The sequence below is a fragment of the Lepidochelys kempii genome, chromosome 5 (assembly GCF_965140285.1).
Source record: "Lepidochelys kempii isolate rLepKem1 chromosome 5, rLepKem1.hap1, whole genome shotgun sequence".
Classification (NCBI taxonomy): domain Eukaryota; kingdom Metazoa; phylum Chordata; order Testudines; family Cheloniidae; genus Lepidochelys; species Lepidochelys kempii.
Window position 1 is genome coordinate 100,358,770 of NC_136384.1, and position 21,230 is coordinate 100,379,999.

The window sequence follows — 21,230 nt, forward strand, 5'->3', positions numbered from 1 at the left end:
TTAGGAAAGTGAACTATTTCTAGAGTCTGTGAGAACAGCTAATGCCATGCTGTTTGCATGCATCCTAGACTTCTAATAACTTTGGCAGTTCTAGTGCCTTTGGCAGGATTGAACTAGGACTGAACCAGAAAGCAAAACTGACTGGTCTATTTTCACTGCCACACCTAATGACTGAAATACAAGTAGTGAACAGCATAAATGGTGAAAAGTAAACAAAACTGTATAACTCCTCTCCGTTTGTATAGTCTACAGTAATATTAAAATGTACTCAAGTGGGGGAACTGATTTTCAAGTAGTATATGGGGTGAAATCCTGGCCCCATTTGAAGTGAATGGGAGTTTTGACATTGGGACTTGGACTTCATTCATGGAGCTTTAACTGGAAAGTGTCCTTTTACTTAAGGAATGCTCTGGATAACAAGTTTCATTACAAACATTTCCCAAGAAGCAATCTTCAAAAACCAAAGTCCTAAGCAAAGTGTAAAAAAATATTGAAGTCTAAATTCTCTCTCATAGCTAAGTATCAGGTCCTATGAGTAAGCAACACTCATTTCAGATAAAGAAGACAAACTCAGATGTTACTAAGTATTCTTCAGCTATGGGCAAAAACAGCAAAAGACATAGGCATCTAAAACAACTATTACATTCCTTATTTGCTCTGCAGAAACAATCCCTTCTATAACATAGTTTGAGATACAGCCACATTCAGTGTTTCCTGATTAAAATACTATGCCCTTCCCTCTCAGAGTTGCTTTTTTTAGGATAAAAATATTGGAGGTATAATGGAAAGATCAAGGGATTAGCTTTACTAACTGGAAAAGTATTTTGTAGTCCCTTGAAAAGAACAAGCACAGTCTAAGAATTAAACTGTTATGATAGAAGCTCTGTGGCCGTTTGATTATGATTATGACACATGATTACGGCTTGTACTGTGTCATCTAAAACAATGAGAGAGAGAAAAAAAAAAACAGCCTTCAAATGTAGTTAAAGAAAAATCTTTACTGGTTTAGCCACATATTTATACTCCTGTAGAAAACTTAAGCAGAGATGCCCAAAATTAATCACAAGTCAGTTTACAAAAAAAATCCACTCTGTACATTTCCACCAAACTGACACCGCTATAGGTTAATTTCACTTCTTTCTTTCTGTGGAGCATATGCACAGTTAATAATTTCCCCAAATGTATTTGTTATTTTAAATTATTTGATGACATTTCCCCACCCCGCCCCTTATTTGCTTTATTCTGTGACTTGCCAGTGCTGCTTAGTTGGGCTTGGTCAAGTAAATCACACAGTAGCATTTCTGTTCCCTAAGAGATCTCGTAATCAGGAAAATGTTTAATTTGTTTTCCAGAGTATCTGAATGTGTAATCTTAAAAATCTACCTTCCAGGATTATTCACATTTGTGAAACTTGATTGCTGCTTGCAAACATTTATGCAAACACGAGAAGGGTCAGAACATGACTTAAGCAAATTCATTTCAAAATTCAAACATACCTGCAAAGAAATTTCATCCAGTATTTGTCCACCTCTGTTTAACAGATACAAGGTAGAAAATGAATGGATTTTCCAGTCTTTCACCTGGACGCGTCTAATAAACCCCTCCCAGTGAGTACTCAAAGGGTTTGTTCAACCCCAGAAAACTACAGGTTTAGCACTCTCATGGCTCGTGAATTTTATGCCCCAGAATAAAAGTTGATTCCCAGTTCAGTACCTGTTTGCAGGCACCTGCAAACAATTCAATGTATAATTTCTACGAAAGAGGAAACTCCAAGACCTTGACTGTGCTAGAAATGTCACTCTCATTTGTCAGCAGTAGCGGTGCTGTCCTGGTACAGCCAATGGTGTAAATTCTAATGAAGGCTATTGCACTAGTGTTGGGGCCACCATGTCAACTGACCCGGCTCCAGGAAAGATCTCCTAGTGTAGCTGCACTCCAACTTTGGGTTGAGGAACAGAGAGAGCAACTAGAACAAGGCAGGAAGAAATGCAACATGGAAGGAAAGGAGAAGGCCAAAGAAGATTGTCTGAGCAATGTCTACATTGGGACAACTATCTGTGGTTCAACCCGGATTGAAAATAGTTTGACAAATAGAGAGCTCTCATGTGACTTTCAGCTATAGTCCAGATTAGAGAAACTGCAAAGAGGTATCAACCCCAGCAGGAGCACAGGGAGGCATTGTGCTTCCCAGAGCTCCAGGCACATAAGAGAAGCATGACCATGGTTACACCCCTCAAAGGTGCCGTAGAGTAGAGGTTCTCAATCTTTTGGCCCCTCCCCCACAACATGCTATAAAAACTCCACAGCCTGCCTGTACCACAACTATCTTTTTGCATATAGATGCCAGAGCTGGTATTAGGAGGTAGCAAGCAAGGCAATTGCCATAGGCCCCACAAAGCTCAGTTACTCAGGCTTCAGCTCCCACAGCAGGGTAGTGGGGCTTTGGGCTCCAGTTGCTGCGAGGCTCCAGAGCTTCAGCTCTGAGCCCCAGGAAGTCTAACACCAGCCCTGCTTGGTGGACCCCCGGGTAAGAATGCAGCTGCAGAGGCCATGGCCTTTTGTCCTCCCCATCGCCTTTGGAGCACCTTGTAGCCCATACAGCATTATGGCAAGGAACAACTCATGTGCAGAGGCTAGACATGATCTAGTCCATAGATAGGGATAAACCATATTCAACACCTGTTATAGAAAATGTGTTAGATCCCTCACACTACTATGAGTCAAACACACTTAATATAAAGGGTGACAAAAGCAATTTGACCCTGTCTTCATTAACCATAGTCACAGCCTAATCATTTTAGTATCAGTTGAACTGGATGGCAGGGAGATAACTAACTGATAACATTAGCCACAGGTTATTTTCCCTAGTACAGAAAGTGTCTTGGATACAAGACAAGATTCACTTCTTCACATACCCAAAATTAACAGCTTTTACTTTGAGCATGTACAGATTATAGAAACTAATCACGGAAGTGACAAAGAAACAAGACATCAAGCCCACCTGCACACTTGTTTCAGTATTAGACAAATAATGATTAAAAAAGAAAGTTTGGGAATCTTTTTAACTCTTTGGTTTTTTGATTTGCAAATCAACATGAGTGCTCTCCCATAAAGATATGCCCCGTGCTGATCATATTTAGCTAGACCTATTGAAATAATGTCTTAAATGGGGGGGGGGGGGGAAGGGCATATCGAGAATCAGGGAAGGCACTGAAACAGAAGATGAGGGCCAGAAAACTTCTTTGAATTATTTCATTTATTGGAAATGCTTTTGACCTCTTAGAGAATGTCCCTAGCCTCAATAGCCCATATGGTCCCAGAGATTCTCAGAATCAGCTTATACATAGTTGCAGTAAGGAGGCTAGACACACCATGGCACACAAATCTGCTGGCTATTAAGCAGAGATAGCTGATGAAGCAGATGCTAGAAGGAAGAGAGAGAAAACAGCCACTGTTTGTGCACAGAATCACTGATAATGGCTACATGGGAGGGGAGATTTCTTGGGTGGTTTCTCCAGTCAGACCTCAAGGAGTAGCAAGCACTTTTCTTTTCAACGTGACTACAGGAAACAGGCAGAGCAAATGTAAGCCTTGCAGCATAAGCACGTGGAACCTTTGTTAGAGGAATGCTCACATTACTGGAGTTCAGACTTAGTTTTTAAGACAACACGGCCTAAATACTTTGTGGAATTAGTTTGTTTAGTGTGGTGGGTGAAGAATATAGATGAGTAACTCATATTAGGAGAGCTATGAGTAGGCATGTGTGAATTAGTACGGGAAAAATTCCAAACCAGCCCTGAAAAGTCTGCACTCCCCTGTAGCTAAATGAAAACTATACTGTGTTAGAAATCTGGTTTAAAAAATACTGGTTTGTTCATTTTTCTGAGAAGTATGAGGACCTATGACTCGCAAGACAAGGCTGCGCCTTCTTGCCACAGTTAACCTAAATCTAAGCATCTTACGATTTCTCATGCTTCCTAAAAGCAAAACATGCAGCTATAATGTGCACAGTTGTGAAGGAACTCTACAAGATCTCAGCTCACACTAAGGGTGCTCATCAACATGACAGCCGGAATCGTGTCAGAAGCTCCCCAGACCCCCTACCCCATTATAATACAGTTCTATTTTAGAATGTTTTCGGAACAAGGCATATTCAGATTTGAACAGAACCCTCCAAAGCTATCTGGAAAGGTTTGGAGTAACCACAAGATTTGGATTCTTATCAAATGTATCTGAACCACCCACTCTGATGCCTTTCCAAAAAGGAGTGTCAAATAAATTTATTTTAAGTAAATAGGGAAAGATGTATGGGATAGCTGTCACTGATGTGTAAAAGATGTTAGGGAGGGCTGCAGAGGCCAAGGTCAAGACTCATCCTCCATTTTGATAGGCCAGTTCCTGAGCTGCAGTCAACACTAAGCTCTGGTTGCTGTTGTGTTAGCTATGTACAGTTTAAATAAAAATAATGCAAGTGTAAGATGCAAGCTCTCCAGGCCTTAAAAAGACAACACAGAGTCCAAGGCCCCAGCACATTGGTACTGTTAAGGACTCATGTACATTCCAAAGCAGACCACCATTATGAGTAGAGCCCTGTGTAGATACAAAATCTGTATCCACATCCGATCCGCAAACGTGGTCTGCAAATATAAAGAGCATATAAAGAGTAAATTTGGCCTTAAAAGGGCAGTAACAAGCTCTAAAGACATCAGGGTTAACAAGTAAGGATATTGTAGAGTTGGCTGGACTCAAGGGATCGGTCCTAGAGTTGTTCTTTTTGAGGAAGAGGCTAGGTTAGTTGAGGGATAGGGAGTGGCCTGGGGCTGGACAGTTCTGTTTCGGGAAGGGCAGGTCCGATATTTTTTGGATAAAACTCTGAACCTGGTGGATTCTCAAACACTTGTTAATATTTGTCCATCGCTAGTTGTGAGTCTAATGACCTGGCAACATTAAAAAAAACATGCACAGAAAGTCCCTACGTTGATGTAGTTACGCCAATGCAACCCTAATGTAGCTGTGGTGTTGCCATGTGAAGCAGCGGTTATACTGGGGGAGATCAATTCAGTAGTTGCATGGATGCTAGTTCTGTTACTGTAGACAAGGCCAAATTCACCCCACCCCACTCTGAAACATGCCTTTGTACGCCTGCTGTTGTGTACATTTGTTTTTACTGGCAGCTTGGTTGGACTGTCTTGGAAAAGCCATCAAAGGCTCACTGAAGTCCAGTGCATGTTGGGATTAAGACTCACAGACTTTATGCAATTAATTACCTGATATGAAAGATAGCTGTGTCAGAATGGTTTGAGCATTGGCCTGCTAAACCCAGGGTTGTGAGTTCAATCCTTGAGGGGGCCATTTAGGGATCTGGGGCAAAAATTGGGGATTGGTCCTGCTTTGAGCAGGGGGTTGGACTAGATGACCTCCTGAGGCACATAAGAGGAGGTCCCTTCCAACCCTGATATTCTATGATTCTATGATACTCTGCCTCAACTAAACTTGATACTTTCCTGCCTGTTTGAAATAACATGAATGTGTCAGGAAAAAATATATATTCCAAGCCCAGTACACTGTAGCTGTTTCTCCATAATTGTGCACCTTTTTTTAAATTGGAATGACTGATAATACTCACAAATGGTTAAAAAGGGATTAATTGGATGTAGATAGAGGCTACTAAAAATTGAATTGGTTATGGTGCATAGAATGGAAATGCTGAGTTCTGCTGCTTAAGTGATCAAAAAAAGACTTAAAAATACTATATTAGAGATCATCTCACTTCTATTCACTCCAGAACAAAACACAAGACAACTCCACACAAATGGGAAAAATTCACATTTGTAACAGAATATTTATTCTATTTTATATAAATGGTTCAAAAGTGACTCCCCCTCCCCCAAAGAATAATCTTTCTATATTTGGATAGAAATTTTTCTGTCTTGCGCTTTTAGAGCTGTCGGGCTGTTAACGAAAGCTACTGGTGCCAAACATTTTGCCAATTTTGAATTTAAAATAGAACTAAATGAAGATTTGGATATTATTCAATTTCTCATCATTCAGGATGGCTATTGTCCAATTCTTTTTCTGATGTTGTTTAACATGTACACTTTAAAACAAACAAACAAAAAAACCCAGTCCAACTCTAGGAACCGTGTCAGCAGCTATATGACATTTTAAAATCACAAAGAAATATCTCCTGCTTGTCCTTATGAGACACTGAACTAGGAAAGAGGGAGATTAAGCAAAGATACGGGACACTCAATTACTGTGATGGCTTATTTTAAAGCCTCTGTGAAGGAGCTCTGTGTAGAGATTGCATTTTGTGCACAATATTATGGTCAGTTTTCACCCATACTAGGTTCTGAAAATATATTACAAACACAGCCTTCTAATTTTGCACCTGCACTAAACACAAATTCTAGATTTAACAGTTCTTGGATTAGTAGGGCTATCCAGGGTGTCAAACAGGCGGAATTGTGTCCTATACAGTGACATCATGTTACAATAGGCAGTTTGTTAAGGCCCCCCTTAGATAATTATATCCAAGTCACTCAGGCAGTGAGCTTACTAAAATCAGATACATACATAGAAGAAAAATCTCCTTACAAGGATGTGACCAATTTTAACAAGCATTTTAAGGTAGAGACAGGTGACTCAGGTTTATAATTAGCTCTGACCAGCAACCAGACTGTAGCATTCTTTATCTGCAATCACAAATACCAAAAGGTATAAAATTCCTTCCCATTTTTGAAAATAATTACTTCCCCTCTCATCCTTATGACTGCAGGCCACATTAGAGCAAATTTGTTAAACTTAAACAAAACAGGAAAGGCTATTAAATCATCCCCACCTCTGCAACAGTGTATTTTGTCTTTGTCTCTTGTCACCCCAATATTGTAAACTATTGCAGATTGGGGCTTTGGACTGTAAACTCTTCAGAAAAGGAACTAAAGTGTATTAATGAAAAGCACTACATAAGAGCTAGACATGGTTATTATTTGTGTGTCAGGCCCAACACTAAATAACTATAAGCACCAATTAGCAACACATCAACACCAATTAAAAATGGCTTTTGAATAGTTATTTTTGATCCATAGGCAAATGACAACCATAAGTGATCTGAAGAAGAGCTCTGTGTAACCTGGTCTACACTATAAAGTTAGGGCGACCTATCTCTGTAAGTGCCTACACTAAAATGTAGCTCCCACCAACGTAACTTGCTCACTACACCGAGTAAGGCTTGATCTACACTACAGAGCCCGCCTGCTGCCTGGGCTAGGGCTCTCTTCCCGCCCTCCAATCCCTCAGCAGGAGGCACAGCTGTAAGTCCTGGCAGCAGGGCTAACAGCGGGAGTCCCCTCCAGCACTGCTTCAGGGCTGACAGCCCCAGCTGTGAGCCTGCTGCAAGGTTCAATTTCACAGCAGGAAGCCTACCTGCAGTGAAATTGACATTGTCATTTTCACTGCTGCTATTATTTCACATTTTGGCTCCGGCTCTTGGCTGTCAACCCCAGAGCTGGGGGGCTCTAGCTGTGAACCTCACATCAGGCTGGCAGCTTGGGCTGTCGGGCCCCTAGCTGTGAGCCAGCACCTGCCTGACAGCTTGGGGGGCAGGTGTGAGCCCCCTGCCTACAGCTGAGGCAGTCAGCCCCAGGGCTGCTGGGCTCCAGCTTCAGTGTCCTACCATGCCCCACTTTGGTTGGCGGAAGCACTCCTGGTAAGGATATGCACCACCACCAAAAGGAGCAAGTGTGAACACGAACCACTACTTCAATTACTGTGGTGGCTGTACATTGAATTAACTTAAGTTGACTTAATTTTGTAGTGTAGACAAGCCCTTAAATACTCCACCTCTGCGACAGGCACAACGCTGAAGTCAATGTAGTTAGGTCGACACAGCGTCAGTGTAGACACTGCGTTGCTGCCTTTCAGAAACAATCCCACAATATCTCATGCTGGCAATTAAATTGGTGCAAGGACTCCCGGTGAAGATGCCCACCGCCGATGCAAGGAGCATAGTGTGAATGTGTAAAAAACAATTTAATTACTGCCACGGCATAAAGAAAAGGAAAGGTTTCAGAGCAACAGCCGTGTTAGTCTGTATTCGCAAAAAGAAAAGGAGTACTTGTGGCACCTTAGAGACTAACCAATTTATTAGAGCATAAGCTTTCGTGAGCTACAGCTCACTTCATCAGATGCATCAGATCCATGGCATAGTCGACATAATTTAGGTTGACTTAATTGTGTAGTGTACACTTGTAGTGTAGCTTGTCTCTCTCACCAACAGAAGCTGATTCAATAAACGATATTACCTCATTCACCTTGTCTCTCTAACCGTAAGTGACTCATTAAAATGAAATTCAACTGTAGAAGGCATTGCACCAATACATTCTTAAGTGCCTATACATAAATGCACGAAGCCTGGGAAACAAGCAGGGAGAACTGGAAGTCCTGGCACAGTCAAGGAATTACGAGGTCATTGGAATAACAGAGACTTGGTGGGATAACTCACATGACTGGAGTACTGTCATGGATGGATATAAACTGTTCAGGAAGGACAGGCAGAGCAGAAAAGGTGAGGCAGTTGCATTGTATGTAAGAGAACAGTAGGATTGCTCAGAGCTCCAGAATGAAACTGCAGAAAAACCTGAAAGTCTCTGGATTAAGTTTAGAAGTGTGAGCAACAAGGGTGATGTTGTGGTGGGAGTCTGCTATAGACCACCAGACCAGGGGGATGAGGCTTTCTTCCGGCAACTAACGGAAGTTACTAGATTGCAGGCCCTGGTTCTCCTGGGAGACTTCAATCACCCTGATATCTGCTGGGAGAGCAATACAGCGGTGCACAGACAATCCAGGAAGTTTTTGGAAAGTGTAGGGGACAATTTCCTGGTGCAAGTGCTGGAGGAACCAACTAGGGGCAGAGCTCTTCCTGACCTGCTGCTCACAAACCGGGAAGAATTAGTAGGGGAAGCAAAAGTGGATGGGAACCTGGGAGGCAGCGACCATGAGATGGTCGAGTTCAGGATCCTGACACAAGGAAGAAAGGAGAGCAGCAGAATATGGACCCTGGACTTCAGAAAAGCAGACTGACTCCCTCAGAGAACTAATGGGTAGGATCCCCTGGGAGAATAATATGAAGGCGAAAGGAGTCCAGGAGAGCTGGCTGTATTTTAAAGAATCCTTATTGAGGTTACAGGAACAAACCATCCCGATGTGTAGAAAGAATAGTAAATATGGCAGGTGACCAGCTTGGCTTAACAGTGAAATCCTTGCTGATCTTAAACACAAAAAAGAAGCTTACAAGAAGTGGAAGATTGGACAAATGACCAGGGAGGAGTATAAAAATATTGCTCGGGCATGCAGGAGTGGAATCAGGAAGGCCAAATCACACCTGGAGTTGCAGCTAGCAAGAGATGTTAAGAGTAACAAGAAGGGTTTCTTCATAGAATAGAATCATAGAATATCAGGGTTGGAAGGGACCCCAGAAGGTCATCTAGTCCAACCCCCTGCTCAAAGCAGGACCAATTCCCAGTTAAATCATCCCAGCCAGGGCTTTGTCAAGCCTGACCTTAAAAACCTCTAAGGAAGGAGATTCTACCACCTCCCTAGGTAACGCATTCCAGTGTTTCACCACCCTCTTAGTGAAAAAGTTTTTCCTAATATCCAATCTAAACCTCCCCCACTGCAACTTGAGACCATTACTCCTCGTTCTGTCATCTGCTACCATTGAGAACAGTCTAGAGCCATCCTCTTTGGAACCCCCTTTCAGGTAGTTGAAAGCAGCTATCAAATCCCCCCTCATTCTTCTCTTCTGCAGACTAAACAATCCCAGCTCCCTCAGCCTCTCCTCATAAGTCATGTGTTCTAGACCCCTAATCATTTTTGTTGCCCTTCGCTGGACTTCAGGTATGTTAGCAACAAGAAGAAAGTCAAGAAAAGTGTGGGCCCCTTACTGAATGAGGGAGAGTGACAGAGGATTTGGGAAAAGCTAATGTACTGAATGCTTTTTTTGCCTCTGTCTTCACGAACAAGGTCAGCTCCGAGACTACTGCACTGGGCAGCACAGCATGGGGAGGAGGTGACCAGCTCTCTGTGGAGAAAGAAGTGGTTCGGGACTATTTAAAAAAGCTGGACGAGCACAAGTCCATGGGACCGGATGCTCTGCATCCGAGGGTGCTAAAAGAGTTGGTGAATGTGATTGCAGAGCCATTGGCCATTATCTTTGAAAACTCATGGTGATTGGGGGAGGTCCCAGATGACTGGAAAAAGGCAAATGTAGTGCCCATCTTTACAAAAAGGGAAGAAGGAGAATCCGGGGAACCACAGGCCAGTCAGCCTCACCTCAGTCCCTGGAAAAATCACGGAGCAGGTCCTCAAGGAATCAATTCTGAAGCACGAAGAGGAGAGGAAAGTGATCAGGAACAGTCAGCATGGATTCACCAAGGGCAAGTCATGCCTGACTAATCTAATTGCCTTCTATGATGAGATAACTGGCTCTGTGGATGAGGGGAAAGCAGTGGACGTTTTAGTCCTTGACTTTAGCAAAGGTTTTGATACGGTCTCCCACAGTATTCTTGCCAGCAAGTTAAAGAAGTATGGACTGGATGAATGGACTATAAGGTAGATAGAAAGCTGGCTAGATCATTGGGCTCAACGGGTAGTGATCAATGGCTTCATATCTAGTTGGCAGCCAGTATCAAGCGGAGTGCTCCAAGGGTCGGTCCTGGGGCTGGTTTTGTTCAGTATCTTCATAAATGATCTGGAGGATGGTGTGGATTGCACCCTCAGCAAGTTTGCAGATGACACTAAACTGGGAGGAGTGGTAGATATGCTGGAGGGTAGGAATAGGATACAAAGGGACCTAGACAAATTAGAGGATTGGGCCAAAGGAAATCTGATGAGTTTCAACAAGGACAAGTGCAGAGTTCTGCACTTAGGATGGAAGAATCCCATGCATTGCTACAGACTAGGGACTGAATGGCTAGGCAGCAGTTCTACAGAAAAGGACCTAGGGGTTACAGTGGACAAAAAGCTGGATATGAGTCAACTGTGTTCCCTTGTTGCCAAGAAGGCTAATGGCATTTTAGGCTGTATAAGTAGGGGCATTGCCAGCAGGTCGAGGGACGTGATCTTTCCCCTCTATTCGACATTGTTTAGGCCTCATCTGGAGTAGCGTGTCCACTTTTGGGCCCCACACTACAAGGAGGATGGGGAAAAACTGGAAAGCGTCCAGCAGAGGGCAACAAAAATGATTAGGGGACTGGAACACATAACTTATGAGGAGAGGCTGAGGGAACTGGGATTGTTTAGTCTGCAGAAGGGAAGATTGAGGGGGGATTTGATAGCTGCTTTCAACTACCTGAAAGGGGGTTCCAAAGAGGATGGATCTAGACTGTTCTCAGTGGTAGCAGATGATAGAACGAGGAGTAATGGTCTCACATTGCAGTAGGGGAAGTTTAGGTTGGATATTAGGAAAAACTTTTTCACTAGGAGGGTGGTAAAGCACTGGAATGCGTTACCTAGGGTAGTGGTGGAATCTCCTTCCTTTGAGGTTTTTAAGGTCAGGCTTGACAAAGCCCTGGCTGGGATAATTTAGTTGGGGATTGGTCCGGCTTTGAGCAGGGGGTTGGACTAGATAACTTCCTGAGGTCCCTTCCAACCCTGATATTCTGTGATTCTAGTTAATCTCAATGGGCTCCTTGTACCCATGCTCTGTCACATCCAGAGTTTAATCAAAGTAGATTTGTGGTTGCCTCTATGGGGGCCCAACCTTGGGGTTTAGAGGCTTCCAACTACCTTAGAAACAATCTCAGTTTTTAAATCTTGTCTGAAACTTCATCTGTTTAATTCCAAGTGCTGTTGTTACCAATATTAGTACTGTGTAATAACAACTCTGACATCATAATCAAAAAGGCTGACAAAGGAGGTGCTGTTGTCATCATGAATAGGTCGGAATATGAACAAGGGGCTGCTCGGCAGCTCTCCAACACCAGTTTCTACAAGCCATTACCCTCTGATCCCACTGAGGGTTACCAAAAGAAACTACAGCATTTGCTCAAGAAACTCCCTGAAAAAGCACAAACACAAATCCACACGGACACACCCCTGGAGCCCCGACCTGGGGTATTCTATCTGCTACCCAAGATCCATAAACCTGGAAATCCTGGATGCCCCATCATCTCAGGCATTGGCACCCTGACAGCAGGATTGTCTGGCTATGTAGACTCCCTCCTCAGGCCCTATGCTACCAGAACTCCCAGCTACCTTCGAGACACCACTTCCTGAGGAAACTACAATCCATCGGTGATCTTCCTGAAAACACCATCCTGGCCACTATGGATGAAGAAGCCCTCTACACCAACATTCCACACAAAGATGGACTACAAGCCGTCAGGAACACTATCCCCGATAATGTCACGGCAAACCTGGTGGCTGAACTTTGTGACTTTGTCCTTACCCATAACTATTTTACATTTGGGACAATGTATACCTTAAAATCAGTGGCACTGCAATGGGTACCTGCATGGCCCCACAGTACGCCAACATTTTTATGGCTGACTTAGAACAACGCTTCCTGAGCTCTTGTTCCCTAAAGCCCCTACTCTACTTGCACTATATTGATGACATCTTCATCATCTGGACCCATGGAAAAGAAGCCCTTGAGGAATTCCACCATGATTTCAACAATTTCCATCCCACCATCAACCTCAGCCTGGACCAGTCCACACAAGAGATCCTGGACACTACGATGCTAATAAGCGATGGTCACACAAACGCCACCCTATACCGGAAACCTACTGACTGCTATTCCTACCTACATGCCTCCAGCTTTCACCCAGACCACACCACATGATTCATTGTCTACAGCCAAGCTCTATGATACAAGTGCCATTTACTCCAACCCCTCAGACAGAGACAAACGCCTACAAGATCTCTATCAAGCATTCTTACAACAACAATACCCACCTGCTGAAGTGAAGAAACAGATTGACAGAGCCAGAAGAGTACCCAGAAGTCACCTACTACAGGACAGGCCCAACAAAGAAAATAACAGAACGCCACTAGCCGTCACCTTCAGCCCCCAACTAAAACCTCTCCAACTCATCATCAAGGATCTACAACCTATCCTGAAGGATGACCCATCGCTCTCACAAATCTTGGGAGACAGGCCAGTCCTTGCCTACAGACAGCCCCCAACCTGAAGCAAATACTCACCAGCAACCACACACCACAGAACAGAACCACTAACCCAGGAACCTATCCTTGCAACAAAGCCCGTTGCCAACTGTGTCCACATATCTATTCGGGGGACACATCATAGGGCCTAATCACATCAGCCACACTATCAGAGGCTCGTTCACCTGCACATCCACCAATGTGATATATGCCATCATGTGCCAGCAATGCCCCTCTGCCATGTACATTGGGCAAACTAGACAGACAGTCTCTACGTAAAAGAATAAATGGACACAAATCAGATGTCAAGAATTTTAACATTCATAAAGCAGTCGGAGAACACTTCAATCTCTCTGGTCACTCGATTTCTGACCTAAAAGTGGCTATTCTTCAACCAAAAAAAACCTTCAAAAACAGACTCCAAGGAGAGACTTCTGAATTGGAATTAATTTGCAAATTGGATACTATTAATTTAGGCTTGAATAGAGACTGGGAGTGGTTGAGTCATTACAAAAAGTAAAACTATTTCCCCTTGTTTATTCTCTCTCTTCCCCCCCCCCCCCGCCCCAGACGTTCTTGTTAACTGCTGGAAATGGCCCACCTTAATTATTACTACAAAAGGTTTTCTCCCCACCCTCCTGCTGGTAATAGCTCATCTTAAGTGATCACTCTCCTTACAGTTTTCAGAGTAACAGCCGTGTTAGTCTGTATTCGCAAAAAGAAAAGGAGGACTTGTGGCACCTTAGAGACTAACCAATTTATTAGAGCATAAGCTTTCGTGAGCTACAGCTCACTTCTTCAGATGCCTTACAGTGTGCATGATAAACACCCATTTTTCATGTTCTGGGTGTATATAAATCTCCTCACTCTATTTTCCACTGAATGCATCCGATGAAGTGAGCTGTAGCTCAGGAAAGCTTATGCTCAAATAAATTGGTTAGTCTCTAAGGTGCCACAAGTACTCCTTTTCTTTTTGCGAATACAGACTAACACGGCTGCTACTCTGAAACTTGTATTGTAAAGACATTCTAAATCCCTATTATTTTGGTGTGCGCTTCTCCTCCGCCCTCCAAGAAAGAAAACTAACAAAGCCTATCTGACTCCTCAGTGACAGCTCTTCCCACCTAGTATCATAGTCTCCCTGAAAGTACTTAATGTGCAAACAGAAACATATAGGCCCATAATCCTGTTAAAGTAAAGATCATCTGTAAATCAGATTCTCGCTATTCACACTCCCTAGAGGAGAGGTTGGTAGTATGAGCCAGGAAGACGAGCCCCTCCCTCCTGTCGCCAGGGGCAGGCAGCCTGCCTATTTAACATGAGGCTAAACAGAGAGCAATGTGCAGCCAGCCACACACACCCAATCAAGGCTTCTCTCAACCACGGCGCACGCCCACAAAAGGGCAGGAAAGCAGAGATGGGGGTGAGACGCAGATTCCCGATCCAGATCAGAGATATGCCCAACGTTTAGGGAAGCCGGGCTCCGGAGCAGAACTTTGCCACCGGCTGGTGAACAGAGGTTTTGTTCAGCCCCATTGCACAGCGCCAGCAGCCGGATGTTCAGTTCCAACCCTCCCCAAAAATCAGGAGGTTGCTTTGCGCACCTCTGCACAAGGAGCTATTCTAAACAGGGGTTGGACGGGAACAGAAACAAACAAACGGGAACAATTCCTTCCCCCTCCTGCTGCCAGCGTCACCTACGCTGGAAGAGTCCCGGCTAACAAACAAGCGAAGCGCCTAGCGCACACGTGGGTGAGTGGGAAAAACATCCTTCGCTTCCCTGTCCCGCAATAGCCCCGCGCACACACTCCCCCATTGTTTCCCCTAAGGACTAAACTCGGGGGGGGGCGGGGGAGGGAGAGGGTGTTGGAAGCAAAAGTTAAGCAAAGAAGCCGCTTCAAATGGGAGCCCAAAGGCTCAGCCCCTCTCCCGCTCGCCCAGGTAAGTGACATACCTGGCGCTGAGCCGGCTGGAAAGGCGCCCGCAGCGGACAGACCCTGCAGCAGCCCGCGCACCTTGTGGAGCTGAGCGCTCGCCGGCCCCCTTGCAGCCTGGCACGTCTGGGGAAGGCGGTGCGGCTGCAGTGTGTCTCTGAGTCAGGCTATTTCCTGTTGGAGGCAGAGGGAAAAGGAGGGAGGGCAGGGGGAGGTGTTTAATCCAGGGCCGCGGCGTTCGCCGTCTCCAGCAGGGCAGGTGAGCGCGCCGCTCGGGGCCCGGGCTGGGAGCGGGCCCAGCCCTTTGGAGCGATCCAGGGAAAGCCCAGCAGGCACCTGCCGCTCGAGTCTCACCTCCCGCGCCCGGCCAGGCCCTCGCTTGTCGCCCAGCGAGCGGGAAGGGAGGTGGAGCCGGGAGCTCCCGTGCACGGAAGCGCTGCCCGCCGGAGGTTTGTGCCCCAGTCCTGCGCACGCCACCGGACTGGGCGTTCACGCTTCGCCTGCGTTTGATTAGCCCAGCTCCTGGCCTTCCGCCGGCTGAGCAAATCGCCCCTGAAGTGCAGGGATCCTGCCTGGAAACTCTCACAAACTTTCCAGCACGCACTCGGCTCTCAGCTGATCCTACACCAAAACAGAGCCTCAGCCGATCCGCTCACTTACCCCAGACTCGGTGCCTTCTCTTCCTGCCATTTACTGGCAGCTTCTCCCTCTGGCCACCCCCGCTCCTGGCTCTGGCTGGAGAGAGTGGAACAGGAAATACCGGTTCAAAACCCGGGTACAATAGGTGCGATCAGGAAAGCAACTCCTCTTGGCGCTTAGTCACTGTATGGTATCTACTGAGCCACTAAAACCATCATTGTTTCGACCTGAAACTCACCCTCTTGCTGACACTTTTGCCTCATACGTGAGCGGAAAAGTTTGTGAGGAGTCTCCCCTCCCCTAAAATCTACGTTAAATTCCAAATCACAAATATATTCATTTCAAAATAAAATATCAGAAAAACTGCCCTGTCTTCCCTGATCTTTGACTACTTGGCTTTACAGCGTAAAAGTTTGATAATTTTTTCGTTAGGAAGTGTTTGAGAGGGAGTGTAATCCATAAAATAGGGTGAGCCTGGGATTTAGGAGAGATGAGTTCTAATCCAGTTTCTGCTACAGTGTAACCTGTGGCAAATCACTTCACCTCTATGTGCCTGTTTCCCCTCCCTTTGTCTATGTAGATTGCAATCTCCTTCCTTTGGGGACTGATCTCTATTGAAGCCTCTACAAATCATACTAATCTTAAAAAGCACTGCTGATTTGACAGCTGTTGGCTGTGTTTAGTCACTGAACAAGTACAAGAACATAAGAACGGCCATACTGGGTCAGACCAATAGTCCATCTAGCCCAGTATCCAATCTTCTGACATGGCCAGTGCCAGGTGCTTCAGAAGGAATGAACAGAACAGGCACTCATGGAGTGATCCATCCCGTCATCCACTCCTAGCTTCTGGCAAACAGGCGTGGGACGCTCAGAGCATGGGGTTGCATCCCTGCCCATCCTGGCTAATCACCATTGATGGACCTATCCTCTAGGAATTTATCTAGTTCTTTTTTGATCCCTATTATAGTTTTGGCCTTCACAACATCCTCCCGCAGAGTTCCACAGGTTGACTCTGTTGTGTGAAGAAGCATTTCCTTTTGTTTGTCTTAAACCTGCTGCCTATTAATTTCATTGGATGACCCTGGGTCCTTGTTATGTGAAAGAGTAAATAGCACTTCCTTATTCACTTTCTCATTTAAAAGATATCTATCATATCCCCTCTTAGCCATCTCTTTTCCATGCTGAAAAGTCCCAGTCTTATTAATCTCTCATATGGAAGCCCTACCATACCCCTAATCATTTTTGTTGCCCTTCTGTGTACCTTTTCCAATTCTAATATATCTTTTTGAGACAGGGTGGCGAGAACTGCACTCAGTATTCAAGGTATGGGCATACCGTGGATTATATATGGATTTCTCTCTTTCCTAATGGTTCCTAACATTCTGTTAGCTTTTTTGGCTGCTGCTGCACATTGAGCAGATGTTTTCAGAGAACAATCCACAATGACTCCACGATCTCTTTCTTGAGTGGTAACATCAAATTTAGACCCCCATCATTTTGTATTTATAGTTGGGATTATGTTTTCCAATGCACTACTTTGCATTTATTAACATTGAATTTAATCTGCCATTTTATTGCCCAGTTTTGTGAGATCACTTTGTAACTCTTTGCAGAGCAGAACATGGGCTAATTTTACCTGCTCTGCCCTGCAACTGTCTTTCCTCACCCCTTGGATGGTAGTTCATGCTTAATGCATGTCGCACACTGACCTCTGTTGAGTCTGCTAACGGTACCAGTTAAGTCCACTCTGTGAACAAATGATCTCCAGGAATTGGACTGAGAGCATCAGCTGATAGCATGTCACTGAGCAGCCATTAAATGGCATTACATTTTCATTTATTTCAGGTCTAAGACAGATTCAAACTGATGGAGTGTCTCTAGCCTACATCCCAGTACCTGCTGCCATTCTATCCCTTGTACTTGCATGTTTTTAAAGCTCTAGCTACGTGCGGTTATGAATTTGGGATCACACGTTATTGAAAACCTCTTATTTTAGGACAGTTTTGCTGTTATGTTTTTAAAAATGGCTTGGTTCCTTTGCTCCTTTCAGGGTATATAATATTGGCCTCAGATGTTTGTATTTTATTCTCTGCCTTTAGTACAGAAGAATTATGAATGACTTTACTCTGTTTTGCTGGTGGACTTGAGCAACCTTTGGATTACCTGGGTGGTGACATCATAGCTCCAGGTGGAAACTTCTGATATCAGTCTGAGGCAAAGCAGCTCAAGTTGCAGGCTAAAAAGTGTAATTGAACCCTCCAGCTCTTCCAGACATGATCCTGAAGCCTAAACTTCCCAAATCAGCCTGTGCTTCAAGCTGTAATTCCAGATATTTCAGCTTTTTCAGATTTTCCAGGTTTTTACAAAAGTTCTCCAACTGAAAAGGGAGAGTTAAGACCTGATAGTCCTAATGTGAAAAATGTTTTTTTTTAAAAAGTAATATTTACACATCATAAAGGAGCAATAAACATCACCATTTGTTGGCTAATTTGCTTCACCGTTCCCATTTAAGCAAACTTCTCCCAAATCAAACAGTTTAATCCCCAACAACAGTTTTATAAAACAATGTATTGTAGCTGGTGGACTTTACCCTGTACAGGCTTAATGAACACTTTTAATAATTTGCAGTGCAGTTGCTAGTCAGGTCACTTTGCAGCAGTTGCCAAAGTTTAGAAATTCTCAGAATTCCCAAGAGCATGGGCTCACAGAACTGCTTTTTGATTAAATGTGGTGTAATATGCATGCAGTGAACAGAAAGAATGAGACAGTGTTTTTAATTAAACCACTTGACTTGGAAACTAAGCACAGCAGACAGAAGGATCTTGCCTCTATTAAGACAACATATCACTGCATTAAAATATTTTTAGAAGTCCTGCTTGTAAGTATAGTCAATCATTAACCCAAATTTAAGTCCATTAATGTCACTAACACCCCCTCCCCCCCCCAAAAAAACCCGCACCTGCAAAACAAACAAAAGTTAATGTTGACACTCAGGGTTAATGAACTCATTGTTTTCCTTCAGCTACTTCAGTTAGCTCTAAGATGAGGTTTGGATAACCAACTGCAATGCTCAGGCAACATGGGACCAGATAATGGAGAGTGGAGTCTCTGAATGTCCTTGCTTTCCTGAGTTTGTCTGACCCTTCACATTACTTGCTTCACATGTTTTTTGGTAGCTGATTCCTTTTTCCTTAATAAAAGTTAACAACTCTATATATAATCTTCTATCTGAAAAATGGGGACAATATTTCTCACTCATGGGAGTGTCATGAGGATTTGTTAATGGTTTCTAAGTGCTTTAAAGATGAAGAGTGCTATGAAAGTGTATGTGCTATTCTTAAAGTGTTTTATATAGAATAAGACAAACAGAACAGAAAATATTAATTAGTAAGGGGAGCAGAGTCAAGATCAGTGAATTAACATCTACAAAATCATTCATTGTACCATTTTGATTTTAGTGTTACACAATTACCAAAACACAAACTGATAAAATAATTCAGCAACTTAGAGAGGTTAGCTACCCTGCTGAGGAGCTTGTTTTAAACATTTTCTTTCTCTAGATATTATGCCTGTCAATCTTCCAGAGGAAGCCCAGGAAAGGGGTGCAAATAAATAAAGTCTCTTTTTTGTTCCCAGCCCTATGTATATTATTTTTCCATCGTCTCTGGTATCTGCTGTCATCTTCTGTAGGGGATGGGGACCCTTCCAATTTCTGACTGTGAGCACTTTATCTTGTAACTGCAGGTAATTCAACATTCTGTAACATATGCATAGTCTGGAACATGAGAACAGATATGAACAATTTTTCCTTGTCTTCCTACAGTTTAAAAAAATCTCAATAGTGTGCAAATCATTCCTATTTATGGAACATCCACATGATAGATCACGACAGCTCCAGATAGCTGTGTGTAGCAAATTTAAAACTTCTTGTCCTTACTTGCAAAGCACACATCATGCAACTTGCACCTATGTCACCAACCTATTCTTTCATGTCCCCTTTTGCCTTGCCCACCTCCAACTGCCTTTGACTTCTTTTTCACACAGCATTCTCTGCTCTTCCTATGCTGATCTTTATATTTTGAATACTCTTCCAAAAACTGTTTTGTTAAACATCTACAACATTCCCAAGAACTCACTTCTACAACACCCTACAAACTTGAGTGGTTTATGCTCAGACACACAAAACTGAACCCAACACATGCCTAAACCAAACTAACAATCCAATTTGATCTCTCTATCCCATTTCATTACTCTCCCTGCCCTATTCCTGCTTATAAGAGTGAGGTCAAATTTTTCAGCTGAAATTTTTTTTAAACATATTCAGATTGACTAAAACAATTTGTGAATTCATGTCAAATTTGCTGTATTGTTTTGGGAAAAAACAACACTAATCATGTATTGCCCTCTGCCCCACCAAACACACACACACGAAAAAAATTCTGAAGAAATGCTGTTTAATTTCACCACTTCCTAAATGAAATGTTTAATTTAAAACAAATTTTCATTTTGATTTTTACTTCAATTTTTTAAAAAAAAGTTAAAAAAAACCTTTGAAACTAAATGTTTTGTTCAACCAAAAAACCCCCACAATCCCCCCTCCCAACTTTTTTGTTTAATCAAAACCTTGACATTTTTGTTGTGGGTCAATCCAAACTGGGTCTTTAAAAATGTTTTGGTCCAGCCAGAAAATAAATTAAAAAAAAAAAATCAGTTATTCACACAGCTCTACTGTGTATATCCTCACTTGTCAGTCTTATCCATTATTTAGACTGTAAACTCTTCAGGGCTGGGATCTTTCATTCTGTGAAACTAGTGGACCTAAAGAAATTATGAACCGATAAATTGGGGCTTTTCTTAACCTATTTTCAGCCTTTTTGAATTTAGCACTTTTGTCTGAGAGCATGATGCCACAACTGAAGCAAAGTGAGCAAGAGACAAGAGGAGCTTTAGTACCTATCCTCATGGTAATAGTACTCATCAACTGTGTAAACACATTGTGGCCTTAGTGCAGAGGGATAGATCAGAGGTTGCAGCAATCTGGCACCCTCTTTTGTATTTATTTATAATCAGGGCCCTCATTGTGATAGACACTATACAAAGCACCGAGAACGACAGAACCTCTGCCCAAAGAACTTAGAATATGATGTATCAAGGCACAATTTTAGTTTTGCTGTCTGAATCATGTTGTACCTGGAAATTAAACCCTGGTTCTCATAGCTATCTGGCAGTCCCCAGCTCCCCCAGTTTAATTAAAACCTTTGTTATTGAAATACCTAACAGCTTGAGTACAATCAGCACAGGTGACCATGCATGTGATAAAATAAGGAAAACTGAATTTCAGACATACACAAAATTTTAAACGAGGAATTTTGAAAAGTGTTCCCCATTAATCTAACTCTGCCAATGGTAAAACTCCCATTGTCATCAGTGAGAGCAAACATTAGGCCAACACTACTAAGCGCTTTTGAAAAATCCACCCTCAGTGTCC

The 21,230-nt window shown here is 43.4% G+C and overlaps 1 protein-coding gene across 4 annotated transcripts in view; it reads right to left on the reverse strand.

Annotated features, from left to right (window-relative positions):
- Nucleotides 1-15,849, reverse strand: part of TJP2 (tight junction protein 2) — a 94,304-nt gene extending 78,455 nt beyond the window's left edge. The window contains exons 1-2 of one of the 4 annotated variants that reach the window (XM_073345179.2): nucleotides 15,762-15,849; nucleotides 15,122-15,275 (exon numbers count right to left, since the gene is read on the reverse strand). The gene's annotated coding sequence lies outside the window, so the exon portion shown is untranslated. Of the gene's footprint in view, nucleotides 1-15,121; nucleotides 15,276-15,455; nucleotides 15,550-15,761 lie in introns of those variants that run through there. The other 3 variants (XM_073345178.2, XM_073345180.2, XM_078852885.1) reach the window with 3 other exon arrangements.
- Between the last annotated feature and the right edge of the window lie 5,381 nt (nucleotides 15,850-21,230).